The following is a 16,412-nucleotide window of genomic DNA, read 5'->3' on the forward strand; positions in this document are numbered from 1 at the left end:
AACGTCCATCAATCATCAGTCTATGGGTAGTACGAAAATGATGTCGGACCATCTCACAAGCACATCGAAAAAAAAATGCATCTCCTGCGTGGTCTCCCCTACTGGCCTCCCCTCCGCATCGTACTCCACTATAATCTGATTCTGACGGTTCCACACATGTGGCATGCATGTGGGACTGTGAAAGATCCTACTAGATGATGCACCTATAATGAAAATACATTATGAATATATAAGAGTGTATAATAACTATATAAAAAATAAATAATTAAATAATTAACATAATAAAAATCTATTCTCACTGGGATCATGTGATATGGATGCTGATGGAGCCTCATCGATGGGTGGAGTATGTACCGGAGACGTAGATGCCAGTGGAGGCTCAGATGTGCTGGTGGGAGAAGTATTTGCCTGAGAAGATGAAGCTGAAGCTGATGCAGAGGTGGATGGAGTATGCTCAGGCAGCGGCTCAGATGTGGAGCTCCACGTAGCCTGCCAAGGGACGTGGATGAAAGCTAGATGATGTTTTGGTGCCATTGTGACCTGCAATATTAATGAACATTAACAAATATAATATGTTGTTGAATAATAAAATTAGTAGAGCACCAATAAATAAACATCAATATGTATACAAGGATGTTGAACTCATTGCCTACTGGCATCTATAATATGGACATCATCATCGCTCCTGACAAATGTATCTGGGATCTCGACAATATCAAGTAAGTTTTATCCTAGAAAAATACTTTGTATGTATGATCCAACATCGTCATCAACCCCGGTATTATCAAAGATATGCCTAGACACCATCCTCACAACAACACCCCATTGAGGCTCCAAGGGATCACTAACGTAGAAGACTTGACTAGCTTGGGAGGCAAGTATATACGGTTCTTCAGTGCGGAGATGACGTTGCATGTTGATAAGAGTAAAACCATACTCATCAACCTTCATCCTTGATTGAGATAAGATGTCAAACCAATTGCATTTGACCAACACAACCCTTCTTTTAGAATAGTAGTCCAAGATGACTATCTTCTTCACAATTCCATAATAGTTTAGATCCTCCGTACGAGACTGTGAATCCTTTGAGCTAGCATAACACCCAGTGGTGGAGCTCAACATCACGCCACTATTTTGTGTTATCATGTTTACATCTCGACTGTAAATATTGAACCTGTAGCTGTTAATGACGAGCTATTTGTACTCATATACGGTACGATTAGATCCCATTAAAAGAGCACGTACTTCATGACTCACATCACCGAGTGGTAATCTCCACACCTTAAAAGATGACATCTAGTTAGTAAACATGTTTAAATAGGGTGTACAAGGTAGAAATATGTACTCGCTTACATGATCTTTGAATCACTCAGAAAATTCTTTGCTATGTATTTTTTCTTTTTTCCGCATACTTAGAGCACTGTATTTTACTCTTATGATCTCTTTGTGTTTGCTACATAAGGAATAAATTTAGGTGTAATGAGGTATTTTCTTCTAAGAAATGAGAAATAAATAAAGCTGAGTGACTCACCTTATGTACAGCTCAATGACATCATAATTGAAAAATACGTAGCGATGCATCTTATCCCTTTCCTCAAGACTTAAATCAGTAAGGCGGCGTGAAGTGAGAAGTCCATCTGACTGTGGAATAGACTCAAATATAGACTCAATTGGCTCATATTGATCATCGTGATTCCTTATTGGTCGATTACGACGTTCTCGAGCTTGTTTAAGTATATGGTATAAAAATCCATATACTCTTAACCCAAATAATCTTCTGCTATGGATTCTTCCGGATGATTCATATTCCTTATATAAGATTTTAGCATTTGAATATTTCTCTCAGTGGGATACATCCATCGATAGAACACTAGGCCTCCAAGTGCAACTTTCCTACAAGATGCATGGTGAGATGCATCATAACTGTGAAAAATGATGATGAAAATATCTTCTTCAAATCACATAATATAGTCACCATCTTTGCCTTCATTTTTTTTACGTCTTTCTTAAGTAATTTCTTCACACAAATATCTCTATAAAAATTATAAAGACGAATAATAGCCATTCTCACATTTTTTGACAACACATGGTAAATAACTATTAGGATCAACTCCTGTATCAATACATGGTAATCATGAGTCTTCAATCCACCAAGTCTCACATCTTTACTCTTCACATATTTTGATATGTTGCTTGAGTACCCATCTGGGACCTTTATGTTCTCCAACATATGAAGAAATGTAGACCGTTTGGAGGTATTCATAACATAGCATGCATGAAGGAGCCTCCACTGTTCTCCCGTTACCGGCTTTGGGTGGAGTGATTTTTTAGTACCCCATTCTTTCAAGTCAAGCCAAAAATTTAAGTCATCCTCAGTTTTATCCTTGATGTTCAAGATCATTGCGAATAGGAGCTTGCATACGTTCTTTTCAATGTGCATGATATCTAAGTAGTGATGCAATAAGTTTGTCTCCCCATGTGGCAAGTTATGACATCTAAGCAGTGGCGCAATAAGTTTGTCTCTCAATATCTCAAGTCAAAGAATATACTTTTTTACTTCCAATTAAAGTGTATGTCATCTGCCTTTGATCAATGCTTCTTCTTCTTACCACCAATCGAATCATCTTTTCTAAATCAATACTGAGACCATCCAACTCTCTCAATATCTCACTCCCAGACATCCGACTAGGTGCCTCACCTTCTTCAACAGTGCCATCGAAGGAGCGTGCATCCCTTATGTATGGATGGTTTCAATAAAGAAAGCATCAATGCCCCATAAAGTTAAAGCTCCTTTGATATATCAACCTTTAAGATTGGGTGTGTTTTTCACAAATCGGGCACGCTAGCTCACCGTTCATGCTCCAATCCGATATTAGGGCATAAGCTAGAAAGTTATTTATTGTCCATATAAGCGCTGTGTATATGAGAATAACTTATTCATCAAAGCATCAAAAGTTGGAACATCTTGAATGCTTCACAACTATTTCAGCTCAGTAATAAGAAGTCGCAAATGGACATCAATATCATTCTCTACCTCCATCGATCCAAGATAAGCATTGTCATGAAAGCGAAGGATTTTTTCATACACATCCATAGTGGGAGGTTGTAAACATGAGTAAACATTGGCCATACACTGTGGTTGGTATTTATGTGCTTGAACGGGTTGAAATCATTGCATGATAAGTTCAACCTCATATCACATATCTCTTGTGTGAAGTCGGGGTGTATTTAATTAAACTTTTATCATGCCTTTTTATCGGCTGGATACCTCAATGCATCATCTTTTATTCGCTTCTCTTTATGCTATCTCATGTCTTTCGATGTCCTTGCCGACATAAACAACTTTTGTAGTCTCTATCAAAAAAAAGTGCCACATCAACTTTTGAGGAATATGGGTCGATGTGCTATCTTTATTCTATTTTTATCTTGATACATCATACCTCATGCACTCATTTTGGTTGGCATCCCCCTCTCAATAGAGCATGTAATCATTAGGGCATGTATGTATCTTGTTGTAAGTAAAGTCTAAATGTTTAATAATCTTCAATGCCTCATAATTATTTTTCAAAATTTATGCATTATCCAAAACAATATTTTCTAAAAACTCTAGTATATAGTTCACTTCATTATTACTGAACCCATTGGAGCATTTCGCATGATACAATCGGATTAAGAACTCAAGCTTCACTATCTTTCGCACTCGAGATACAATGGAATGTTAGCATCCTCCATCAACTTGCGGACCTCCTCCACATCCTCATATTTGTCATTACACCAACCATGGGATCAAATATGGACGTAGATGCATTGTTATTATAGCCAATAAATGGAAAGATATCATGAACCATTTGTTTCACTCTCCCATCATGTTAATCATCTCCTTGCGGTCTACACTCATCATGTTGATCTCAACAAATTTCATAGCCGGATTTAAAGTTATAAATAGTGAGATGATTATCTACATCTTGATGAGATAGCCAAAATCCACCCATACACTTCTTACAGGGACATTGGATAAGTCCATGATCTCCGAATTTCTCTATAGTAAAATCAAGAAACTTTTCAAGTCCAGCCTCATACTTTGACAAGAGCCTACTCAACTTCATCCATCTGTTATCCATTATAAAAATAGTAATACTATAATTAAATCATATTTGAAAACGAGACACAATACAATAACATCAAGATAATTTAATAGTAATGGTTCATAATTTGCACACGCATACCAATGCTTAGAGTTCATAACATCATTACATAGACAAATATAATATATTATTTTAATTATGATAAGTTGAGAAGGACTAACCAAATATTGCATGCATTATAAATAAATATTTGAAAGAATAAAAATATATTAAATATTATTTTTAGATATATAATAAATGCATCTTATCATCAACTAATAGGTAAAATTAGATCCTATCCCATTCAAAAGTTGCATTAATCTTATAAATTAATTACATTAATCAAATGATATGTAATAGGGACTGAAAGAAATTTTGATAGTATTTCTTCTTAGTTCTCCCCATACGATTGAAGATGTGTTAGAAGAACTAAAAGAAAATGATGTCCGAATTTTCTCTTGAACTCTTAACATACCATAAATTTACTATAATTATCTATACAATTAATTATAATTTTGAAACTTTTCAAACTGGATAGTCAATTAATCAATATACATAATTCTTTTATCCATATAAAAATATATAAATATACGGATATCATAAAATACATATTAATTAAAAGATGGATCTATGGCTCTATGCAATATAAAAGAATAAAAAATTTAAAAAAATGAAAAAAATAAAAATAAAAAGGAGGCTCAGATTCATCATTTAATCATGCATTATAACGTTACTTTCGATATCCACTACAACTAAACCAAATCGACAGCAAATGGTTGCCCATAACCGACATGGCCCAGAATCTGACGACATGGCCCACAGTCGCCAGCACCGCCTAGAACCAATCGATGGGGGTTCTCTTTAAATATTATTATGAAATGTTATAAATATAATCATAAAAATAATATGAAATGAAATGAAAAAAAAAAAGAAAAGTCATACTTGCGAAGCTGCGGGGAAGGGGGTCGCATAGAGTTACGAGGATCATCGATAGTGGTGCTAGAGGAAGGGGGCGGCGGTGGGGTGGGGTACGGGCCAAAGGGGGTCGGGGTCGAGGGAGGTGGGGCACGGGGCCAAAGGGGGCCGGTGGTAGTGCTAGAGGGAAGGGACCGAAGTCGAGGGAGGCAGGGCCGAAGGGGGCCGAGGGAGGCAGGGTCGAGGGAGGCGAGGCATAGGGCCAAAGCGGGTCGGGGCCAAAGGGGGCCAACGACGGTGCTAGAGGGAGGGGGCGATGGTGGACCGGGCCGACAGTGGGGTGGATAGGGTTTGGGTAGAGAGGAGAGAGAGAGAAGAAAAATGAAACATTAACGTGCGAAATAAAGAAGAGAGGATGCGAGGGGAAAAAAATCCCAAATATATGGCAGTAGTTTTTAAAAACCACTGTCATAGGTCTATAGCAGTGGTTATCAACTACTGCGATAGACCAACTGCTGCAATAGACCTGTGGCAGAGTTTTAAAAATTGCTGCAATAAACCTATAGCAGCAGTACTATGCAACTACTGCTATAGAGCCTAAATATAAATTTTTTTCATATTTTTTTTTAAATATGATATAATTTTAAAATTTAAAATTTATCTTCATCATTCATTATCTAAATAATTATCATTAGAGTATCGTGACAAAAAATCACCTCAATCTGATATCTCTAGCTATGTCGATCAATAAAATTTAATATCGATGGTTATGAATAATTGCATGATATTTTTATAGATAGAGATCGTCGATGGATTCAAAAATTTAAAATGATGATCTTGATGATATTTATAGCATATTATCAAAATTTTACTTCAATCGGATATCCTTATCATGATCAACTTAGCATGGGATGATTTCAATCGTTAAATAAAAAAAATGAGTGATCAAAAGATCAAACGACGTTCGATTATAAGATAATTTTTTAGATAAATAATTTTTTTTACTACTTTAATTATTTATATGGTGGTGATCGTAAAATTCAAACCATGTGTATATGAACGATTCAAAACTATGTCTCTTGAAACTCATTCTTAAAGTTCTTAAGTAATTATACTTATACTTTTATAAGATCTGTTTCACATAGATGGTTCATATAGATATAGTTTAGATTTTATGATCATTATCATACAAATAATTAAAATAGTAGCAAAGATCATTTATCTAAAAAATTATTTTATAATCAGATGCTGTTTGATATTTTGGTCACTTATTTTTTATTTAATGATTGAAATCATCCCGTACTAAATTGATCATAATAATGATATCCGATTGAAGTAAAATTTTGATAGTGTGTTATAAATATCATCAAGATTATCATTGTAAGTTTTTAAACTCATCAATAGTCTTTATCTATTAGATCATCATGCAGTCATTCATGAACGTCAAAATCAAATTTTATTGATCGACATAGCTAGGACTATTGGATTAAGATGATCTTTCGTAACGACACTCTAACAATAATTATTTAGATAATAAATGATGAAGATAGACTTTAAATTTTAAAATTATATCATATTCAGAGAAAAATATGAAAAAATTTATATGTATATAGCAATAGTTACGTAACTACTGCCATGTATAGTATAGCAACGATTATACATAACCGCAATCATAGGTCTATCTATGGTAGCAATTAATCAATCGCTGTCATATCTTAAATCATGACAGCGATTATACATAATCGCTGCCATAGGTCAAACATATAGCGGCGGTTATGTGTAACCGCTGCCATATCTTAAACCTATGACAGTGGTTATATATAACCACTGCTACATGTAACCTGTGGCAGCGATTATCGATAATCGCTACTATAGTTCAAATCTATGACAGTGATTTTCGAATTGCTGTAGTAGTAAATGCTGCCATAGGCTCTTATTATAGTAGCAACTATGTCTCTCTTTCAACTGCCATGCAAGGCTTTGGATAGCATCATGATAAACTATAAATCATCATGTCATCAACAATGAATATATGACCAAAGCTTAAATATATAAGTCAAGATAATACATGTGTTATGTATTAACTTGGTACATCCAATATCATAACTAAGTAATTAAAATTTAAATTCAGATTATAACCAATAATACAAATCTCAGTCATGCCATAGCATTCCAAAAGATAATAGCCTGTTATTTCTTCTCATTGTTTCAGGACTAGATAAGTGTTGATGACCAACACATCCAAGAAAAAAATACTGAAAGTTATTCATTTATCACTAAAAGGGCATGAGGTTTGTTTCCGATTAGGTAAAAAGATACAACATTTAAAGAGATAAAATTGTAACTCAAAATACTACAGTATTTTGATGTTATTAAGAAAGATCTACAAAGTAGGGATATTCAGATGGTGTCAAAGCCACCTTAACTTGAGTGGGCATTCGGATTAAAGGCTTAAGGTTTTTAAAATTGCCACTTTTCAGATATTGTATGCTTATAGTTCTAGAATATATAATCATACAATACCATTGTTTGTTCCATCTTTGAAGAAAATAGAAGCTAATGCATAATTATTAGAAAAAAAAAAAGCTAAGAATAAGATAATGTGAGAATTAATCAATGTCAAGATCTACTAAATGATATTGAAAAACAAATCACAACCTCATATTATTAAACATAATCATAGCCTTCTATTTATTTTATTTTATTTTATTTAAAAAAAATAAATATAAAAGCTTCTAAAATATGTATATAATTGGAGGATAAGAGGATTTGAACTCTAAATCTTTGATTGGCCTAACCACAATCTTATTCAATAAATTGATTGATAATATATTAATACCTTTTAAACTCTTATATACTGTTACCCATACAGACTCCTAGCCATCGTCTAAAATTCTCTATTCGACCGCTCCAGGCCTTCCACTTGATTGAGACACTTGAGAATGAAAAAATAAAAAAGGAAGTATGGGAAACATGAAAAATCAGCAAAAACAAAAGAAAGGTGAAAAAATTGAAAGATAAGTCCTTTTCCCACATAGATTTATCTTTTTTTTTTTTGCTTCTTTTTCTTTTCATTTCTTCCTCTATTTTGGAGATCTGCCGGAAGGAGAGCACCTGAGGGAGATCGGAGGGGCGTGTTCAATTTCAATTAGGGTTTTCTCTTAAGCATATGGGATTTATTCAGCAGCTCCAAGCCTCCCACCTGACTGAGACACCTGAAAAATGGGGAAAAAAATAAAGGAAGCATCAGGGAAAACATAGGAGAAAGGTGAAAAAATTAAAAGGTAAGACCTTTTCCCATATAGATTGATCATTTTTTTGCTTCTTTTTTGTTTCATTTCTTCCTCTTTTTTGGAGATCTATGGGAAGGAGAGCACCCAATGGAGATTGAAGGGGTTTCTTTAGTTTCGATTGGTGTTTTTTCTCAAGCATATGAGATTTGAGAAGGTCGGTGTCTCTTTTTCAGAGTTCTATGAGAAAGAAAGCACATGAAAGAGATTGGAGGGAGAAGGCCGATGCTGGTGACGATGGGAAGGCGATGGCAGAGATCGACGGAAGGTGGTGGTGAAGAGAGCGGGAAGGAGGTGGGTGTCCGTGGTGGAGAGTTGAGCTTGAACTTGAGGGAGATCAGAGAGAAGACTAAAACCAGTGATGATGGAGAGGAACATGATGGTCGAGACTGATGGGAGGTGTTGGTAAGGAGAGCAGGAAGGAGGTTGGTACTTTTTTTTTAGAGATCTGTGAAAGAAAAGGACTTGAGGGAGATTGAAGGAGGAAGGCCAATGTTGGGATGATGGGGAGGGAAGCGATGATGGAGACTGGGGGGAGGTGGTGGTGAGAACAGTCAGGAGAAGGTGGATGTTTGTAAGGGTTTGAGAATGTTCGATGCACTAGGAGAGATTTGGAGGGCTCAAGAAGCTTCAAAAGAAAAAAAAAAACTTGTGGAAAGAAAAACCTCCATGGAGAGTCTGGAGCTCAACACTTGTCGAGTTGAGAGGCCACTAACTTTCCTTTTAATATATTGTATAGATTTGTTAGGGTCAGTAATTTACTTCATGCCATTAAGTATCCAACTTGATCTGAGCTTAACAGGATGGATTTTATCCAACTCATTTATCCTCTATTTGGTATGGAAGATGGATTGGAGGAAGGATGGATAGAGAAATAATGTATTTGGTAAAATATGGAAGGATCAATATAAATAATTTTTTTCTTTGTATGATATGGGAGGTATGAAAGAGAGGATAGATGGTATTTATATGATATTTTTACTAAACTACCTTAGACAAAAAAATTATTATTATCAATTTATAATACTTATTTATACTAAAAAAATAGAATAATATTTGAACTTGTAAACTTTATAATTTATAATTATATAAAAATTATATTAAATAAATTAATTATATATAAATTGATTTATTAATTGATATTAGTTATATAAATAACTAGTTAATTTATAATTTAATTTAAATAGTTATTTAATTTTAAATAAATAGTTAGCTAAAATAGTAAATATAAATGAAAATAGAAGATAATTCTAATTATTTACTTACAATTATGATTATAAGTTAAAATTAAAATAATTAAAATTTAAAATTTAAAAATATATGATTAATAGTATAGATAAAATAAATAAATAAAAATAAAATGAATAAAAAATGAAGCAATGTTATATTTTTGTAGAAAAAATAGTGAGGGATAATATTGTCAATCCAGAAATCTATCCACCACATACTTTATTCATTCTTTCTTGCATTCTTTCAAATTGAGAGGATACAAATTAGTAGGTCAGGGTGAAAAATAATCTCTCCTTTTCATCCATACTCTATAACTTTTTGATTCAAACGATGGATCAAAATATCTATCCTTCCAACTTCATTCATTCTTCCTCTGATGACTTCAATTAGACATAGGGTTAGAGTCAGTGGTAGGTATAGAGTGTGATTTCAAAACTCAAAGTGGATTTGAAATAAGTAGAGTACTGATAAAATTCATTTTGGATATATATAACTCTACTAATCCTTTCCTCACATCTTGCTCTATTCATTTCGTTTGTTCATTTATGACTCTCGTTGTCCAATTGCTCTCTCTTTCCAACCAAACATAGCCATAATATCACACCCACTCTCTTCCCTAAGCCGATTGGATGCTAGTTCGTTCGCCACTCTCTGTCTACACTCAAGCTCTATCCACCAACTTGGTATTAATTCGATCTTTTATTTTTTTTTAATTTTGTTTGCCTTCTATATTATGATTGCATATTCTTGCTTCAGTTCTCATCAAACTTTTTAACATGGTTATGGATTTTTGCTGCAAATTTTATGGATATGAACTACTTCAATTTGTTCTTTTATCAATTTTTGAAAATTTAGTTTGATATATTTTATGTCTTAGACTTTTATTTATTTAATATTATATAAAGTTTTTAGATTTGTTTTTATATTTTTTTTTATTTGCATGATTTATGTGCAAAAAAATTTATTTTGCAACTATATCTGTCTCTACCCATCCAACTCTCTCCGTCTAACTCTACTTGATTTGACCCGCTTTACCTAGAGATAGGTATGGGGTAAGCATGCATACATGATTTCTATTTACAAATTGAGTATGGATAATGACCTATCTGATCTATATCTTGCTAGTTGCCATTCATATTATTTGTATCTCACTGTATCATGACTATTCATCAAACCACATGCCATGTTATTAACCCAAAATGGAATAATAAAAATAACAATTATAGTTCATCATGTCCGTGTGTTAACAAATAACAACAATTCTTCGTATTTTTTTTGGTTCCATCATGTGGATATAAGGCTGCAAATAGGTCGACCGACCCATGAGCCGATCAAGTCCAACCCATTTAGACTTGATCTAACCCACTTAAAAGTCTCTATGGGATCGAATTAGATTTTAAAATTTGATCTATTCTATTTTTGGGATCGGATTTGAATTTATTGAATTCTGATCCGACCCGATCTATTTGATTTCTAAGTTAATTTTGGATCTTCTACTCTATGACCGATCTAACCTGATCTGGAATCCGTTTGAAATTCTAAATCATGATTTAAGACTTGAATGAACAATATTTTTAACATAAAAATATTTTTTAAAAATATTTTTATATTTAATTTATTTTAAGAGTAATATTATTTATTATCTATTTGTGTGGTAATAGTAGTTGGTTATCTGATAATTAAAATATAATTAGTTATATTTGATCCAAATTCGATTTGGATCGATCTGAATCTGAATTTTTGGATTGGAGCCAAGTAATACATGAATCCTATCTGATCTAAATGACTTGTTAGATTAGAAATTTATTCATGGATCCAATCCACCCAACTCGATCTTTTATTAGATTAGGTTCGGATCCAACATTAAATTTTGATCAAGTAATAAATCAGATTGGGATCATTCATGACTTGATCCAATCCAATCCATTTACATTTTTAAAAATACAATGAAATTATACCAATCACATGAAATGACAAAATTATCTAAAACCATTTTAATCCCTATTAAAATACTTTAATTACTATTATTTTAAATCATGAAGAATAATAACTATTCCACTTACCATGTAACCCCAATTCTGATAATATATTATGCGTGAGATGTATCAGATGGTTAGGGCTGGAATTGGATCGGACTAGGCCGGGCCATACCCCTATCCGAGCCCGATCCAGAAAAATTTTTCGAGTTTTGAGCCGGGCTTAGGCCCGATTATTTTGAAAAAAAATAGACCCGAACTCAGGCCCGAGCCCGCCTTATCACCTTCCACTTCTTCGACATCGCTTCCTCCTCTGCCTCCTCGACCTCCTCTCTCGCCTCCTTGATCTCGCGATCGATGCCATCGGAGCTCCCACCTCTTTGACACCACCAATCCTGATGATGTCCAGCCTCTCAGCCTCCTCCCCCATCTCTCTGGCCTCATGATCGATGCTGCTGGAGCTCCCACATCTCCGACATCGTCGATCCCAATGATGCCCAGCCTCTCGAGTCTCGACCTCCTCCTCTGCCTCGACCTCACGATCGATGCCATTAGAGCTCCTACCTCTTCCGACATCGCCGACCTCAATGATGCCCAATTTCTTGGCTTTTTCCCCCACCTCTCCAACCTCACGATCGATGCCGTTGGAGCTCCCACCTCTCCAACATCGCCAACCCCAACGATGCCCATCCTCTCGACCTCCTCCCTCGCCTCCTCGACCTCGCGATCGATGCCACTGGAGCTCTCACTTGCTATTGCTGGAGAGCCCACCTATACCCACCCTCTCCAAGCCTACCGATCAGCCGTGCTGCTCCTCTGCCAGCCATCGCAAGTTCACCTTGATTGCCGCCACCACCACCATATATTTCGCCTGGATCTCCATTGACAGTGCAGGAGTAGGAGGTGGTGGTTGCAGTGGCGGTCGTGATGGCCATGGACCAAATGGCCAGGAGCTCCAAGCTTGGGCTTGTTTGTTTGTTTGTTTGTTTGTTTTTTGGTAAGAAAATTCCGGGGGAAATTGAGGTGAAGTAAAACACCGGATCGGAAGGCTTAGGTTTGGATCTAATTAACTAAGCCAATTAGCATTAATTAATTAGATCGGGCTAACTGAAGTTGGATAATCAGGCTAAATCAATTTTAGTAGGAGATGGGCTTAGGTCGGATATTCGAACTGAAGTTCAGGCTCGGATTTGGACCGAATCAGGACCAGGCCAAAAATATGTCCGAACCCGACCCGAAAGATAAACGGATCTTATATTTAGATCCAAACTCAATCTGAATTATTTCGAACCTAACCCATAGCCCGGTCCAAAGTCGGTCCGGTCTGATAGACCTCGGACCAGCTCAAATCTAGTTTCAGTCCTAGATGGTCCACGGTCCCCAACACTATATTTTTTGTACCATCCATATCAAACGGTTAACATCAGATGAAATTTTTACTCTAATATTTTTAATTATTTATTTAAATATATTATATAGTTTTTTTTAAAATACAAAATTAAATTATATCATGCACGCCACACTCTCGAACCGGTACTCTACACTCACGTGCTTCCATTCTTCCTTCCCTCCCTCCCGTTTTCAGGCACTCGTCCTCTCTCCTTCCACCCCGGAGTCATGCTGGGCAAGACGCCTTCTAAAGAAACAAACCCTTCATCTCTCCGGAGCTCCTCCCAGTTCCCCACTTCCATCTTTCTCCACCCCCAAAACCCACATCCCAAACCCCAATACCCTCCTCCCCAGCCGTCACCTCGCCACCGAGTCCGAGGCCGGCGTCGGCTCCGCCCCCCTCCCCTCCCACCTCCAAACCCAACTGACCAAATTCTGCGGCCTCATCAGGAGTAAACGATATTGCGGCCGCCAAATCCCTCCTCAAATCCTTCGCCACCGCCGAAGACCTCGTCCATCCATTCTCCTCCGTGGCCTCCTCGATCCAAATTCGTGCGAGAAGGCCAAAATTTCCTCCGCCATGGTGCTCGACATGCTCTTCAGGGTCTACGCGGACGCTGGTGTGACCGATGGAGCTCTCGAGGCTTTTCGAGCTCATTCTGAAAGGTTCGGCCGGGTCGATGGGAGGTCCTGCAGCGTCTACCTCCAGGCGCTCCGGAAGTCCGGCCAAGATGGACTCGGCTCTCGATTTCTTCCGCCGAATGGTTGAATTGGATGGCGTTGATGTCTCGGCCTACTCGACAGCGATTGTGGTTGATGGATTGTGCAAAATGGGGACTTTAGGACTGCCAGGGAACTGGTCGACGAAATGTCTCAAAGGGGGATGGAGCCGAATATCTTATCTTATAATGCTTTGATCGAAGCTTATGCGAAAGAAGGAGATTTTGATTCGGTGAATGAGATACTTGGTTTTGCCGATAGGAGAGGCATTGCTCGTAGTGTTGGGACGTATACTGTTCTCATTGATGCCTACTCCACTCGTGGACATATGGACAAAGCTGAGAAGGCCTTTGAGGAAATGAATCAAAGAGGGCTGAGTGGGGATATCTATGTATACACTTCGTTGATCAACGGGAACTGTAGGGCTGGAAATATGAAGCAGGCATGTGCACTGTTTGATGAATGTGTTGAGAGGGGCCTCAAGCCCAATGACCGGACCTATGGGGCGCTGATTAATGGGTTTTGCAAGCTGGGCAATTGAATGCTGCGGAGATACTGATGGATGAAATGCAGCAAAAGGGAATTGATATTAATCATATCATATTCAATATGATGATTGATGGGTATTGCAGGAAAGGAATGGTGGATAAAGCTCTCAACTTCAAGGCTATCATGGAGAAGAAAGGAATCGAGCTTGATGTGTATACTTATAACACGATTGCTTGCGGGTTGTGCAGGGTGAACAAAAACAGTGAAGCCAAGGAGCTTCTCCATGTCATGGTTGAAAGAGGGGTCGCTCCAAACACTGTGAGCTACACGACTTTGATTGACATACATTGCAAGGAAGGAGATATGGTCGAAGCAAGAAGGATATTTCGAGAGATGGGGTGCAAAGTGGCAAGCCCTAGTGTTGTTAGTTACAATGTGATGATCGATGGTATTGCAAGAAGGGTAGCATTAGGGAGGCTGAGAGGCTTAGGAAGGAGATGGAGAAGAAAGGGATGTTGGCAGATGTATACACGTATACATCACTGATTCACGGACATTGTGTTACTGGGAAGGTACAGGTTGCAGTGAAGTTGTTCGAGGAGATGAAAGAGATGGGTGTGGTGGCAAATGTAGTGACTTATACTGCACTAATCTCAGGATTGTCCAAGGAAGGGAGATCAGATGAGGCATTTAGGTTGTATGAGGAGATGATAGAGGCAGGACTAACACCAGATGATTCAGTCTATGCATCTCTTGTGGGTAGTCTTCATACAACAAAAAAGAGAGCGAAACATTCGGCTTGAGAAGAGTAACTTCATAGGGTTATACAAGTGGACCATGATGATAAGCAGAAACCTCATGGTAACAAGCAAAATTTTCTTTAGGGATGATATTAGTCGCCCCTGATCTGCTCATCCGTGAACCAGCTTATGATATGGAAGTTCATCTCTCCTTCCAAGATAATGGACATGGACTTGAACTTCTTGATTGGTTTCTAGATACATGCACTTGGTCCAGATTAAGCACCATGATAAAGCTTCATGATCTTAAAACTCCTGAATTAAAAGGTTCTATAGACGGATTGTTTATTCTTAAGCTTTATAAAAATGGTAGCCTAAGAGATTCAAGCCATACAAAGTTCAGAGGTAGATTTTGTTGAGAAGATTTTCATGGTGGTCATGGTTGAACTTGTTTCACCAGATAGCAGGGCAAAGCAAATTTTTTTTCTACCGGGAATTTAGAAGCAGTACACAGTGCAAAAACGTAAGCTTTTAAACCCATTATCCATATATATCCTGGTGGTTATTTTTGGCTGAATATATATATTTTTTATTAGAAGGTCTCCTAATATGCCTGTTGTTTTATTTTAATGTGCTTGTTCTGTTTACTGACAGAATGATATAGCATCTGGCTTGTATCTTGAATGACTGCTTCAGAGTTTGTAGGTGTCTTTTTTCCTTTTTTTTTTTGTCTCAATATTACTGACAAATCTATTTACTTGAGATATCATTCAGCAAAGTGCTAACTAACTTCTGGAGTGCTGTATCATTTAACTATTCCAGAATCCTAATACGGATTCTTCTTTAGTGACTTAAAGTTTTCATGTTTTCTTGAATAATTTATTGAGTGTTTCCTTATAATCCATTGATTCTCGGAGGCTGCACTGTTCAAAGAAGAGATGCATTGGTTCAAATCAATGCAATAGTCAGAGACCTCTGCCTAACCTGTGGGTGTATCAAAATCTGAAAGATGTAGCAAGCTCATACGTGGATTGGATTCATCTGACATCTTGGCCAGGGTGGATCTCACTGTCACGAGAGACCAATCTGTCATCGGTCTTGCCTCAGTACTTCCTATCTAAGAAATATAAAGATTGAATTGATTGCTTTAATAAGGAGGCAAACATACTTTCACCCATTTGTAAAGCACAAAGGTCATAGCTAATCCAGCAAATGCTCTTTATATTAGTTGTATTGTGGCATTCTTTAAGCTATCAACCATTTAGGTTGTCAGGTTCTAGAAAAGATATAGGTAAGTATGTGATCTCCTTTATGAAAATGCTCCCAATAACAGATACTTTTTAAGAAAAAAATTGCTATCGATATGTCCATCTAATCTCTTGGTGAGTGGAACACTAGCTTAGTGGATGTCCTCTTTGCAGGCTGCAAGTTTCAAGCCAAGTTCCGGAATAGTTGTTTCTTGGGTCATCCTACCCTTGCTGCTTTACCAAATCTGTGGTTTTACGAGGAAGCTTTGCAGTTGGCAACCATGAAATAAAT

The 16,412-nt window shown here is 36.8% G+C and overlaps 1 pseudogene; it reads left to right on the forward strand.

The window, feature by feature from the left end:
• The first annotated feature begins 13,045 nt into the window (after nucleotides 1–13,045).
• Nucleotides 13,046–15,729, forward strand: LOC140857969 (uncharacterized; annotated as a pseudogene).
• Nucleotides 15,730–16,412: the final 683 nt, after the last annotated feature.

The sequence above is a fragment of the Elaeis guineensis genome, chromosome 5 (assembly GCF_000442705.2).
Source record: "Elaeis guineensis isolate ETL-2024a chromosome 5, EG11, whole genome shotgun sequence".
Classification (NCBI taxonomy): domain Eukaryota; kingdom Viridiplantae; phylum Streptophyta; class Magnoliopsida; order Arecales; family Arecaceae; genus Elaeis; species Elaeis guineensis.